Source organism: Mastomys coucha, unplaced genomic scaffold, assembly GCF_008632895.1.
Source record: "Mastomys coucha isolate ucsf_1 unplaced genomic scaffold, UCSF_Mcou_1 pScaffold5, whole genome shotgun sequence".
Taxonomy (NCBI): Eukaryota; Metazoa; Chordata; class Mammalia; order Rodentia; family Muridae; genus Mastomys; species Mastomys coucha.
The window spans coordinates 42,750,355-42,764,485 of record NW_022196911.1 but is presented as its reverse complement, the minus strand read 5'-3'; the positions used below and the strand labels follow the sequence as shown (position 1 = coordinate 42,764,485).

The 14,131-nt window shown below is 37.7% G+C and overlaps 1 protein-coding gene across 4 annotated transcripts in view; it reads left to right on the top strand.

Annotated features, from left to right (window-relative positions):
- Sgcd (sarcoglycan delta) overlaps nucleotides 1-14,131 on the top strand; it is a 973,571-nt gene that overhangs the window by 287,680 nt on the left and 671,760 nt on the right. For all 4 annotated transcript variants that reach the window (XM_031353950.1, XM_031353948.1, XM_031353949.1 and 1 more), the window contains one exon: nucleotides 13,426-13,495. The gene's annotated coding sequence lies outside the window, so the exon portion shown is untranslated. The remainder of the gene's footprint in view (nucleotides 1-13,425; nucleotides 13,496-14,131) is intronic.

Here is a 14,131-nt window from a genome sequence, read left to right as displayed (position 1 = left end):
AACTTGTGTCAAGTTGACACACAAAACCAGCCAGTACAATTCCCATGGCCTCATTCTTATCCAAAAAAGAGGGAGGCATATAGAGGAAGTGGTTGAGAAAGCCTGAATTTGGACTCAATTCTCTAAGCCCTAGAGGCCAACATTTATCCTCTGTACCACAACTTTTGGGTTCCAAAATCCACACTGGCCCTTGGTTCGTAACAGCATTTATAGATACACACTTGACCAGAGTTTTGCTGAGTTTCCTTTGTCCATCACTACTAACTAAATGCAAACAGAAGAGACTAGCTATTCCCTCTTAAAGAAAAGACCTTTAAATATTCCCTCCTCTCTGCTGAAGGAAGCAAACAGTCCAGGTCTTCTTAGGAGGTCTATAATGCAGTATAGCTGGTGATTTCTTACTGGTCTTTATTTCTGTAATGTTTTCTTTTACCAATCAATGACCAAACAGGTTCAAAGTGGCTCAGAATCAGAAATTTCTTCTGTCTCCTGTGTGTGTTTGTGTCCTAGCTTGGTGGGTTTTAAATTTTCTTGTTTTTAATTTGAAAATCAAAGCTCAATTATAGAAACTTTAATCCCAATCTGGGGTTCTAGCCTGCTTTTGAACATTTAGTTCTCAGAAAAAAACACACAGACAACATTTGTGTTTACAATAAACCTTAATTAAACAGCACAAGAACTAGGTAGATAGCTACCCTCCATGCTATTAGAACCTACTTTTCTATTGATGACACCAAGGTATTACTTAATATGTTTCATCTGGACTGCTCTAACTTCAATTGGCCAGCCCTCCTGGCCACATTTTCATGAAGTTACCTAACCTAAGGTGGTTTCTCCTTCCTTCTCACCTTCTTCTCCTCCTGTGGTTCTTCTCCAACCCCTTATGCCCAGGAACCCTATACCCCACCTATGTTTCTTCTTCTCAGCTATTGACTGTTGGTATCTTTATTTACCAATCAGAAATAACTTGGAGGCAAGATCATAAAGAGTCACTTGGGTCTATATATGGACTCTCTCTGAGATAACCAGGTCTTGAGTGCCCAATATTAGTGTCAGAATACAAGCACCATCAGGCCAACCCACTACACTCAGTGGTAAATCTCATACTCAGTTAGTTTTTGGACTTTGCGATATATTCACAATGCTAATGAAATCTTTTAAGGATAGAGCCAAAGTCTAAGCATAAAATTTATGTATATTTCATGAACTTTTTACACATGTGGCCTGGTGTTAATTTAATACAGTATTACTAATATGCTTATGTTTTGACTGTGATTTGTCACCTGAGGGAATTTTCTACTCATGACTTCAAAAAGATTTGTATATTTTAGTATTTTAGACTTCATATTTTAAGATTTGGAATGTTTTATTAAAGTTAACTTCATGTATTATTTGTGTTGGTGTGCGGCAGTGTGCCTGTGGAGGTCAAAGGGCAGCTCTTTGAGTAAATTCTCTTCTTCCATCATGCTGGTTCCAGATATTGTTCTCAGGGTTTCAGCCTTAGCAGCGAGTGCCCTACCCAGTGAGAAATCATGCCAGACACTGGGAAGCAGATAAGTACATCTTGTCAAAGTTACATTCATGTTGTGAGAGGTTGAGTTAAACATTTGTGGGATAGCAAGTGAATTACCTAAACTGTATGTTGATGGAGTTATATTTATAGATTGCTTCACTTTCTCACTGACTGTGCGAAGGCATTAGGAAGGTGGTCCTACTAAAGATAACAATGATTGATCAATATTTTGTGCTGACTCAGTGTTTGATAAAATGTTAAGCAGAACATGGGCAATGATTGATTTTCTAAAGTCATAATGGTAAACACAACTAGTATGCCATGTCAAATATAAGTGTAAAACATACCTAGGGTCCTTTGCATCTTTCAATTATGCTATTATCAATTTTATGAAAAGTCCAAGAAACAAGTCTGTCAAATTCTTGAGAACTGTGTCTATTCTCCATCTGGGTCTTAAGCTTGGAATATTTGTATAAATCATTATGGTACCTGAAGGTTTCTCTTGTAAAGTGGTTTGGCGTCAGGGGACTTAGAATGCTGACTCTAGAAGTTCATCTTTCATGGTGGAGCACAGCCTTAAGCATGGGATACACTTCATCAACAGTCATTATGAGGGGGGCATGCAATGGGCTTCGCTCCTCTTGTTCTAGATGAACCTGTGGGTTTATTCTTCCTGCCATGTAGGCAATCATCTGTATGTCACACGATGAAATGTTACTTGAGCTTACCTTCAATCTATATACACTGTATTCAGAGGAAATAAGTCATTTGTTTGTATTTCATAATACAATTTTATATATTTATATTTATTATTATATATTTTATATATTAAATGAGTTTACATATTTAAAATTAGAGATATCAAGAATGTATCTTTGTATCCACATCTTCACATGGGATCTGGCCAAACGTAAGAGTTTTTAAAACCTATCAGCCTAGCTAGCTGCAGTGGCACAAACCTATAATTACAATACAGGGGAGGTTGAATCAGGAGGTTTTTCAAAGCCAACCTGAGCTACATAGTGAGACCTAACCTCAAAACAAAGAAAGTGAACACAGAAATCTGTCATATTGTTTTTGACTGTTTAAGGTTCTATGGGGCAGCAGACTTTTACAGGCTAGTCATTCCTCAGCATCTTACCTCAGATGTGAACTTTCTCATTGCTCCTTCACAGTATAGATTATGTAAAACTACAGATATATAGGATATGCTATTAAAAAGACATATGTAAGCATTTGTGTCTGAGTGGAACACATTTGCTTATTTATTACAATGACAGGCACTGTCTTGGGCATTGGAGATGGCACAAGGTCTTAATAAATATGAAGATCCTCATGACATAGTAATTCTAAAAAGCAACGAAGACTGTAGTTTCAGTTGGAAACTGATATCCATGGAAAAAAATAATAGCAGGAGTTAGCCAAATGCAGCATTCTCGAATTGGCCAGTCAACTGTGTGTCTGCTGTAACACACTAGGCAATGTTACCTACTTAGTATGTTTCCAAACATGATGGCAAAATGACCTTTATAGGGGATGACTTAGAAAAGGGTGATTTTTAATTCAGATAATAGCTCATTTAAAGTGTTGTACGGGTGTTTCCTGAGGAAAGTGGTGAGTAGTGTTAGTTACTATTTCTCTCTTGCTGGGTCTTATTATTAGCTTACATTGTAATCAGAAAATTATATGCGGTGCCATTGTTGATGGCATTTCATTCCCTGTCATCTAGTTATGTGATTATCCAGTCAGGCCACATCTCCATTTGTATGTGGATCTGTCTGTTCGGCCTCAAATTACTTAAATAACTTCAGAGTTCCATGCAAGAAAATAACTGTGTGGTATAAAGCAGAGAATATAACATATCTTTTTACTTTAGATAGCCCAGTGAGTCCTGAAATTGTATAGAAGGCTTATTTAACTAACATACTGTTCACAGTGTTTATGACTATTCATGAGCCAACAGGATTTCTAAAAGATAAGGCATGCAGAACAAAGCTATAAAATGGGCAAAGTGCTGGGAGTTGTTGTTAGTGTACATGTGCTACTGCTACTGTTGTTTTAAGAGTGTGTCCAACCTGTAATCTTGTCTTATTTACAGCTGTGAGATTTGACTTCTAAAAGTTCTTATTAGCTCTTCAAAAGATAATTTTCACAAATAAAGCTAAAATAGTTCATGTGAATTGTCATCTTGATTAGATTAAAAAAGACCTAGGATGCGAATGAGTTTCACCAATGCCTTTGTCTATGAAGGCTTTTCCATTGCAGACTAACTGATGTGAAATGATGCTCCATGCATGGGAATCATTATTATGCAAGCTAGAGAACCAGATTCAGTGAAAGGAATAAAGGAAGAAACCAACTGAGCATCAGTATTAGCTTTTCTCTCACTTCTGACCCATTCAGATACAAGGAAGCAGACTCAAGCTTCTCCCATGGACACAGCCATGTGCCATTCCCACACTCACAGCATTCCATCACGATGGACACTTTCCCTTCAAAGTCTGAGCAAAACAACACCCAACATCCTTATGTTGCTTCTCATTATGCATTTGCTCAAAACAACAAGAAAACTAACTTATACAGGAGTCATACATGGAACCCTACCACATGAAAGCGTGGCCTCTTTGGTTTCTTATTGGGCCCACATCCTCCCTGTCACTCTCTTTTTGCTCCTTTCTTTCTATATCTTACTGCTTAATCTTTCCTTTTTGAAGGCCACATGTATCTTGAAGAGCCCTGCAGTTTGGCTGATTTTGAACTATGCAAGATTGCCCTAAAACTTGAAATCAAATCTTCTTGAAATCTTAATAAAATAGATTGCTGTTTCTCACATATATAGCACTTTTCCCCCAAAACACCTAGGATACAGCTGAGGCTCTATCTTTCTGATAATTTTGAAGTATTTCTGCTGCCTCTGCTTCAGGGACTGCATTTTGAAGCCTACTGGTTGATGCTCAAGGATTTAGTGACTCATGATCTCTAGAACCATGTTGTTTTGAATGGACCCATCAAACCTTGTCTCTCAGCTATCTTATAGATGGCTTGCATTAAAGACAGAAATAGCCAAGGGCTTTGTCCAGCAAACCATGGCATCTCAAAGCTAGACTGGTGTCTCATGCCACACCCTCTCATCCTCATGTGTCTGGGCTCTGGGAAATTTTTACATATTGCAGCTAGAAAAGGCTATTATATTTCCCCACATTTTGCATTTTGTTCTGAAACTGCTGCTTCTACAAATCATTTTTTAAAGTTAAAACATAACCATCAAAACAAAATGCAATGAGTGGGTGGGAAAGTTTGTCATTGTGTTTTAACTTGAAAATAGAGACTAATTTGTTTCATGTGAAACTGGTTGAGTTTCAAAATTGTGTCAGTGACTCATTAGAATTTTATTTGTAGTTAAAAAAGTGCTTTGTATTCCAACGATCCATTCAACATGACATCATTGTGTTTTGTTCTTATGTTGTAGAGAACAGCTTTGGGACAGAATGGTGTGTTTTTACTCTATCCTCTCAATTTTGAACTGTTAAATATTTTTTCCATTTAAATACTTTCCTTGGTAATTAGCAATCCAGCTTCCAAATAGTTATTTTCTGGAAGATGTATAACTGGGAATCTAATTTGCTCAACTTGAGTATTATTTTTTCCTCTTACATAAATACATCATTTTGACCAATAACTACATTTTAGAGTCAAATATGCTCAGATGAGCTATACATGATCAAGGAAGCAGGAGAGATTCAGTTGTTTGAATTAAGGCAATAACTAAATCTAGGATGATAGACTTCATACCTGACCCGGAAAGTCCACTAGGGATTAGGATCTTGCACAAGGGCATCCCACACAACTTTCTAGGGCCTCTAAACTCTTCCTATTTGAGGAACCCAGAGTCACAAGAAAAGACTGGCTTACTTCATGTTGAGTCCTATGATCAAAGCAGGTAGATCCTAACCTGGGATCTAAACTTTCTCAGATAATGTGAAATGTGAAATAAAACAAGTGTAGGATGGTTGATGGGTTTCATTTACGTCCCTCTCTCACACCCCAGCCCTGTGGTGAACTCCAGTTTTCATTGGCTGGGAAGGTGGCTGCATTTGATGACAGAATATCTATGACAGTGTTAAAATGACATTATTAAGGCAAACGCTGACTTGTTAATTCTCTGTGTCTCTGAAAGAAAAAGTGATTAAGATACAGACACCCAGCAGCCAAAAGGCAGATCCTCAGGAGAAACCAACCCTTCCAACACTTTGCTACTGTTCTTAAGTCCCCTGAATCATGAGATAAACTTTATTTGTTTGAGACACACAGCCTCATGGCACTTTATTGTGAGAACTCTAGAAAGATAAATCCCATGATGATTTTGGAGGTTGGGCTGTGAGGCTAGAAGGTTCTCTGAACTTCTATTTCCCATGTACCCTCCCCTTCAAGCCTTGCCTCACCCCTGTATGCTCACGTCTACCTATCTCTGCCTGGGATAAGCTACGCTGAATTTTCTGTTTCCCTATGTCCTTCACTGTGTACATTTCCTTGAACTTGCTGGGGACACACTGTATGACATTGTACTGTATGGAATTAATGATTGCTACTTACCTTGTTCTTCAAAACAGCAAGATTCTGAGTCAACAGGTCAGCAATGGGGTCTACTGTTTCTTTTTTGAAACATATTTTCTTATATATCCAGAGCTGGCCTCAAACTTATGGTTCTGCTGCTCTTGCCTTCAGGGTGAGATTACAGATGTGCAGTATCACCCTTACCCATAAGTCTGAACTTTAAAATACCTCCTTGAGCAATTCTGTTAGAGGAGATCAAGGGAAGTAAACTTTGACAAGATTAATAGGGGGCCAATGGGATTATTCAGTGGTTAGGAGGAGCTACAGCTGCTAACTACTGAACTCTAAATTGTGGTTCCCAGAACCTAAGTGGGTGCTTGTAACCTTCTATGACTATAGTTCCAACTGATCTGATGTTCTCTTCTGATTGTGATAGTACTGCATATATGTGATGCCAGAAAACATGTAAGTAAGATATTCATGAAAAAAAAGTTCTTAAAATACTAATGAAATATCAGATTAAAACATAATAAAATATATCTTAGAGCAGTGAGCAGAATATTCTCTACAGAATTCCCAATAGGTTGGGGATTGCTTTTCTTGACAATACTTTCTTGGATTTTTATATCTACCACCATTCTTCACCCTTATGACACCCAAATCCATTCCAATCACCCAACACTAGGTAGGAGAGAAAGAAGGTTAGAGAAGAAAGGAGGAATACAGCTCTTTAGACTACTTCCTGCTGATTTGGAGGTTTCATTTTCCTTGGAGCAAGTCCATCAGAATATCTTCTATTACTTGCCATCTCTTTGCTAATGACCACTTGAGAAATCACAGCAAAAGGAACCGGCAGCAGCAGGAGGAGCAGCAGCCTCCTCAGAACTCAGAGGAATTGTTTATCCCTTCTCAAACGTTCCTAGAATTCCAAATGTTAACTCTGCAGCTGGATAAAATTCACTCCCCTCCTAGTGCATGAGACAAATCATAGTCACCTTCTATGAAGCAGCCTCATATCCCACACCTGGAGTAAAATAAAAGCATATCCACATAACTGGGATTTTTTTGTCTTTTACTTATTTATTCATTTTTACACTCCAGATTTTATCCTCCCTCCCACTCCCCTCACTCTGTCTACCCTCCAGTTGTTCCACATCCCATACCTCCTCCTCACTCCCCTGTCTTGATGAGGATATCCCCATGCCTACCCTCAACCCAATGAGACCTCCAAACTCCTTGGGGCCTCCAGTCTCTTGAGGGTTAAGTGCATCTTTTCTGACTGAACCCAGACCAAGCAGTCCTCTGCTGTATATGTTTTATGGCCTAATATCAGCTGGTGCATGCTGCCTAATTGGTTGTCCAGTGTTTGAGAGATCTTAGGGATCCAGGTTAATTGAGACTATTGGTCCTCCTACAGGGCCACCCTCTTCATGAAGTTTTCCCCTGTGCCTATTTGCTCGAGGCTCTTCCCCACTTTCTCTTCTATTAGTTTTAATGTATCTGCTTTGATGTGGAGGTCCTTGATCCACTTGGACTTGAACTTTGTACAAGGAGATAAGAATGGATCAGTTTGCCTTCTTCTACATACTAACTGCCAGTTGAGCCAGCACCATGGGTTGAAAATGCTGTCTTTTTTCCACTGCATGGTTTTAGCTCCTTTGTCAAAGATCAGTGGCCATAGGTTTGTGGGTTCATTTCTGAGTCTTCAGTTTTATTCGATTGATCTACCTACCTGTCACTGTACCAATACCATGCAGTTTATATCACAATTGCTTTGTAGTACAGCTTAAGGTCTGGGATGGTGATTCCTTTATTATTGAGAATAGTTTTGGCTATCCTGGGTTTTTTGTTATTCTAGATGAATTTACAAATTGCTCTTTCTATGTCTGTGAAGAATTGAGTTGGAATTTTAATGGGGATTGCATTGAATCTGTAGATTGCCTTCGGTAAGATGGCCATTTTTACTATATTAATCCTGCCAATCCACGAGCATGGAAGATCTTTCCTTCTTCTGAGATCTTTTTCAATTTCCTTCTTCAGAAACTTGAAGTTTTTGTCAAACAGATCTTTTACTTGCTTAGTTAGAGTCACACCAAGGTATTTTATACTACTTGTGAATATTGTGAAGAGTGTTGTTTCCCTAATTTCTTTCTCAGCCTCTTTATCCTTTGTGTAGAGAAAGGCCTCTGATTTACTTCAGTTAACTTTGTATCCAGCTGCTTTGCTGAAGTTGTTTATCAGGTTTAGGAGCTCTCTGGTGGAACTTTTGGGGTCACTTAAGTATACTATCATATTATCAGCAAATAATAATTTGACTTCTTCCCTTCCAATTCATATCCCTTTGATCTCCTTTTGTTGTCTAATTGCTCTGGCTAGGACTTCAAGTACAGTATTGAATAGGTAGGGAGAGAGTGGGCAGCCTTAACTAGTCCCTGATTTTAGTGAGATTGCTTCAAGTTTCTTTCCATTTACTTTGATGTTGGCTACTGGTTTGCTGCATATTGCTTTTACTATGTTTAAATATGGGCCTTGAATTCCTGATTTTTCTAAGACTTTTATCATGAAGAGATGTTGGATTTTGTCAAATGATTTCTCAGCATCTAATGAGATGATCATATGTTTTTTTTCATTGAGTTTGTTTATATAGTGAATTACATTGATAGATTTCCGAATATTGAACCATCCCTGCATCCCTGGGATGAAGCCTACTTGATCATGATGGATGATCATTGTGATGTGTTCTTTGATTCGGTTTGCAAGAATTTTATTGAGTATTTTTGCATCGATATTCAGAAGGGAAATTTGTCTGAAGTTTTCTTTCTTTGTTAGGCCTTTATGTGGTTTAGGTATAAGAATAATTGTGGCTTTGTACAACAAATTGGGTAGAATACCCTCTGTTTCTATTTTGTGGAATAGCTTGAGGAGTATTCGTATTAAATCTTCTTTGAAGGTCTGATAAAACTCTGCACTAAACCCATCTGGTCCAGGGCTTTTTTTGGTTGTGAGACTATAAATGGCTGTTTCTATTTCTTTAGCAGATATGGGACTGTTTAGATAGTTGATCTGATCTTGATCTAACTTTGGTACCTGGTATCTGTCTAGCAAATTGTCCATTTCATCCAGGTTTTCCATTTGGTTGAATATATGATTTTGTATTAGGCTTTCATGATTTTTTGGATTTCCTAAGTGTCTGTTGTTATGTCTTCCTTTTCATTTCTGATCTTGTTAATTAGGATAAGGTCTCTGTGCCCTCTAGTTAGTCTGGCTAAGGGTTTATCTATTTTGTTGATTTTCTCAAAGAACGAGCTCCTGGTTTGGTTGATTATTTTTTAGTTCTTTTTGTTTATATTTGATTGATTTTAGCCCTGAGTTTATTTCCTGCCTTCAACTCCTTTTGGGTGAATTTGCTTCTTTTTGTTCTAGAGCTTTCAGATGTGCTGTTAAATTGCTGGTATATGCTCTCTCCATTTTCTTTTTGTAGGCACTTAAAGCTATGAGTTTTCCTCTTAAAACTTCTTTCATCATAAGTTTAGGTATGTTGTGGCTTCATTTTCGTTAAACTCTAGAAAGTCTTTAATTTCTTTTTTATTTCTTCCTTGAAAAAGTTGTCATTGAGTAGAGTGTTGTTGAGCTTCCAGGTATGTGTGGGAAATCTATTGTTTATGCTGTTATTGAGGAGTAGCCTTAGTCCATGGTGATCTGATAGGATGCAAGGAATTATTTCAATCTTCTTGTATCTGTTGAGGCCTGATCTTTGACCAATTATATGGTCAATTTTGGAGAAGGTACCATGAGGTGCTGAGAAGAAGGTATATCCTTTTGTTTTAGGATAAAAAGTTCTATAGCTATCTGTTAAATCCATCTGTTTCATTACTTCTGTTAGTCTCACTGTGTCTTTGTTTAGTTTCTGTTTCCATGATCTGTCCATTGCAGAGAGTGTGCTTTTGAAATCTCCCACTATTATTGTGTACGGTAAAATGTGTGCTTTGAACTTAATAAAGTTTCTTGTATGAATGTAGATGCCCTTACATTTGACGCATAGAGGATCAGAATTGAGAGTTCATCTTGGTAGATCATACCTTTGATGAATATGAAGTGTCCCTTCTTATTTTTTTTTATCACTTTAGGGTAAAAGTCAATTTTATTCGATATTAGAATAACTACTCCAGCTTTTTTCCTTGGGACCATTGGCTTGGAGAATTGTTTTCCAGCCTTTTATTCTGAAGTAGTGTCTGTCTTTGTCACTGAGGTGGGTTTTCTGTATGCAACAAAATGTTGGGTCCTGTTTACGTACTCAGTCTGATAGTCTGTATTTTTATTGAAGAATTGAGTCCTTTGATATTAGTAGATATTAAGGAAAGGTAATTGTTGCTTCCTGTTATTTTTGTTGTTTGAGCTAGAAATCTGTTCATGTGGCTATCTTCTTTTAATTTTGTTGGAAAATTACTATTTTGCTCTTTCTAGGATGTAGTTTCACTCCTTGTGTTGAAGTTTTCCATTTATTACCCTTTGAAGGGCTGGATTCCTGGAAATATATTGTGTAAATTTGGTTTTGCCATGGAATACTTTGGTTTCTCCATCTATGGTAATTGAGGGTTTTGCTGGGTATAGTAGCCTGGGCTGGCATTTGTGTTCTCTTAAGGTCTTTATGACATCAACCCATGATCTTCTGGCTTTCATAGTCTCTGGCGAGAAGTCTGGTGTGATTCTGATAGTCCTGCCTTTATATGTTACTTGACCATTTTCCCTCACTGCTTTTCTTCATTTTGTGCATTTGTTGTTTTGACTATTATGTGGCGGGAGAAATTTCTTTTCTGGTCCAGTCTATTTGGAGTTCTATATGCTTCTTGTATGTTCGTGGGCATCTCTTTCTTTATGTTAGGGAAGTTTTCTTCTATAATTTTGTTGAAGATATCTACTGGTCCTTTAAGTTGGAGGTCTTCACTCTCTTCTATACCTATTATCCTTAGGTTTGGTCTTCTCATTGTGTCCTGGATTTCCTTGACGTTTTGATTAGGAGCTTTTTGCATTTTGAGTTTTCTTTGACTGTTGTGTCAATGTTTTCTATGGTATCTTCTGCACCTGAGATTCTCTCTTTGATCTCTTGTATTCTGTTGGTGATGCTCGCATCTCTGGTTCCTGACTTCTTTCCTAGGATTTCTAACTCCAGAGTTGTCTCTTTTTCTGATTTCTTAACTCTTTCTACTTCCATTTTTAGGTCCTGGATGGTTTTGTTCAGTTCCTTCACCTGTTTGTTTATGCTTTCCTGTAATTCTTTAAGGGATTTTTTCATTTCCTCCCTAAGAACTTCTACTTGTTTACTTGTGTTCTCCTGTAATTGTTTAAAAGATTTTTGTGATTCCTCTTTAAGGGCTTGAACCTGTTTACCTGTGTTCTCCTGTATTTCTTTAAGGGAGTTATTCATGCTCTTCTTAAATCCCTCTATCACCATCATAAGATATGATTTTAGATCCAAATCTTGCTTTCTGGTGTTTTGGGATATCCAGGACTTGCCATGGTGGGAGTACTAGGCTCTGATGAAGCCAAGTAGTCTTGGTTTCTGTTGGTAAGATTCTTGCATTTGCCTTTTGCCATCTGTTTATCTCTGGTGTTAGATGTTCTTGCTGTCTCTTGCTTGAGCTTGTTCCTCCTGAGGGTCTGTAATCCTGTGTCAGCATTTCTGGGAGATCAGCTCTCCTCAGGTAAGACTTGTGTGCAGTGGGCTGTGGTTCAACTGTCCCTCCTGAGTTCTGCGGTCAGAACAAACCCTGGAGATAGGCTCTCCACTTGCAGGGAAGGGGCAGAGAGGCCTCTGGATCCACAGAATCTCCTCTTGAGTCTCTGGGCTGGAGCACTCCCTGAAGGCAAGCTTTCTGCATTCGGGGAAGGGACAGAGAGTGCCATGGATCTGTAGAACATCCTCCCAGGTGAAGAGAAAGTCAGAAAGGATCCTGCGCAGGCATCCCTGCCACTTCCCAGGCCTGTGCCTCCTGGCTCGTCCCACCTCCTCCTAGGTCTTCATTATTTATTTTAACATTCATTTATTTTGTGCTTGGATGTGAGTGTGCAGGCCACAGTACAAATTTGGAAATCATAAGGCAACTTATAGGAGTTGATTCTTTTCTTCTATCATGTCCCAAGGATCAAACTCATGTCTTCAAGCCTAGTAGGACGTGTCTTTAGCTACTAAGTCATCTCACTTGTTTACTTATTACACTTGAAATTCCATACTCTCTACTATGATTGGGAATCTCTGTCAAAGTGTGTCTACTAAATATTCTATTTATAATGGATACAGTACTCTCCTTGAAAAAATTACTTTTCTGACTCCCCCACTTTCTTACCATGCAGGTTTCCTCTACTCCAAATACCGTTCCACTTGGCCAAAGTCTACGTATCTTATCGTTCAGCTTCCAAATTTAACTTTCCTTGAGAAATTTATCTCCACTTATCCAGTTTCAATTTTATCCTCTCTCATGGTTCTGTATTATTTTCCTCTACAGAGGGACCCATTACTTATTGTCTCTTAGAATGTTGTTTGATTTTTCTTTCTGGGAAATGATCTACCTTTGTAGCTGCAGCTGTGATTAAACTAGAAATCCTCCTGCCTCAGTCTCCTGACTGTTAGTATTCTAATTGTGTACCACTAGAGCTAGTAATTGACATAACATCATTAATTGTTTGCTGTCTGTCTTCCCTAGCATTTTAAAAGTCTTTTTCAAAATAGTTCTTCAGTGTAAACCCAGCATCCAAGAGTAGTCTTAGCATATGATCTAAGTCAGGGTAGTAACTGGTCAATGAATAAAGGAAGGAATTTAGGTTCATAAAACCTAGGAGTGTGAACAAAGATCCAGTTCAGAGTTCTTCAGATCACTTGGAGAAAGTATAATTCTTTCTCTCACCATGCTTCTCAACTTTCAACATCTTTAATATTAGTTTTTATTTTGAAATAACTTTCTTGGGATTAAGTGAAATGGGATGGGACTGGTAAAAGGCATTGTGAGTAGTCCCTTAGTTCATGGAAATGAAAACATAAATGTTGTTTCCTCTGGTGGTTGATCCATTTGGGTATATTAACAAGGTGTTTGACAAGATAAATGACTTCTTGACTTCATTCAACACATGTTACAAGCTAGGAGGTTGAGAAGGTTTTTAACTAAAATTGATCCTGTTTAATATTTCAATTTTAGTTTAAAATGTAAGGATAATTTGGAAAAAAAATTTGTTTGTTCATAGGGGAATAATTTTTAAAATATTGACCACCAGGGGCCACAGAAATTTTCCAATAAAGTATTATTATAAAACAAGCAAACCTACAAAATACCTTACATAATCCTTCCTTGATTTGTATATTATAGATGTTTTGATGTTCTTCAATTGGAAGATCACAGCATTGAGGATCCATTAGATACTGTATTAGGAACAAAGGTAAGACATTGATTCTGTCTTAAGTTGTAAAATAAGTTGCTTTATCTTATAGCTTTTTTGATTACTATCTTTAGAAGTCATGTATGTTTTTATGCTTAAATGGATTAAGAAGGGGAAAATATAAACAGATCCCTAGAATTAGTGCCTTCAGGGAATAAATACATAAAAACACTTAATTATTTTTGTGAGCCTTTCAGGGTAATATGCTATTTGATATTCATAGCTAAAAGCAAAATATATTAAATATATAAACATGTGTACTTCCTAAACATAATATTTGTATTTAGGAATTAACTAGTCCTTAAAATGGGCCCAATATTTGTAATTTATTTTTGTCTATAACAGGACTAGTCCTGGTAGTACCAACAGTACCATAAGATTATATGTACCCCACTCTTGTGTCTTGTTGTGAGGGTAGTTGACCACTCTACTTGAGAAGCTGAAGTGTTCCTTGTATCTTCCAAAGTGCTTCTTATATATGGCCTCAGTGAATACTTGCAACAACCCACGAGCTAAGTCAAGTGATTGTCTGTCTCTATCACAGACTAGTAAACCTCAGGAGGAGGCCAGTGACTTTCTACAGGCCTCCTAGCCTTTTAGAGGAAACCCACTGTCATGTCAGAGGTCTCTTACTCT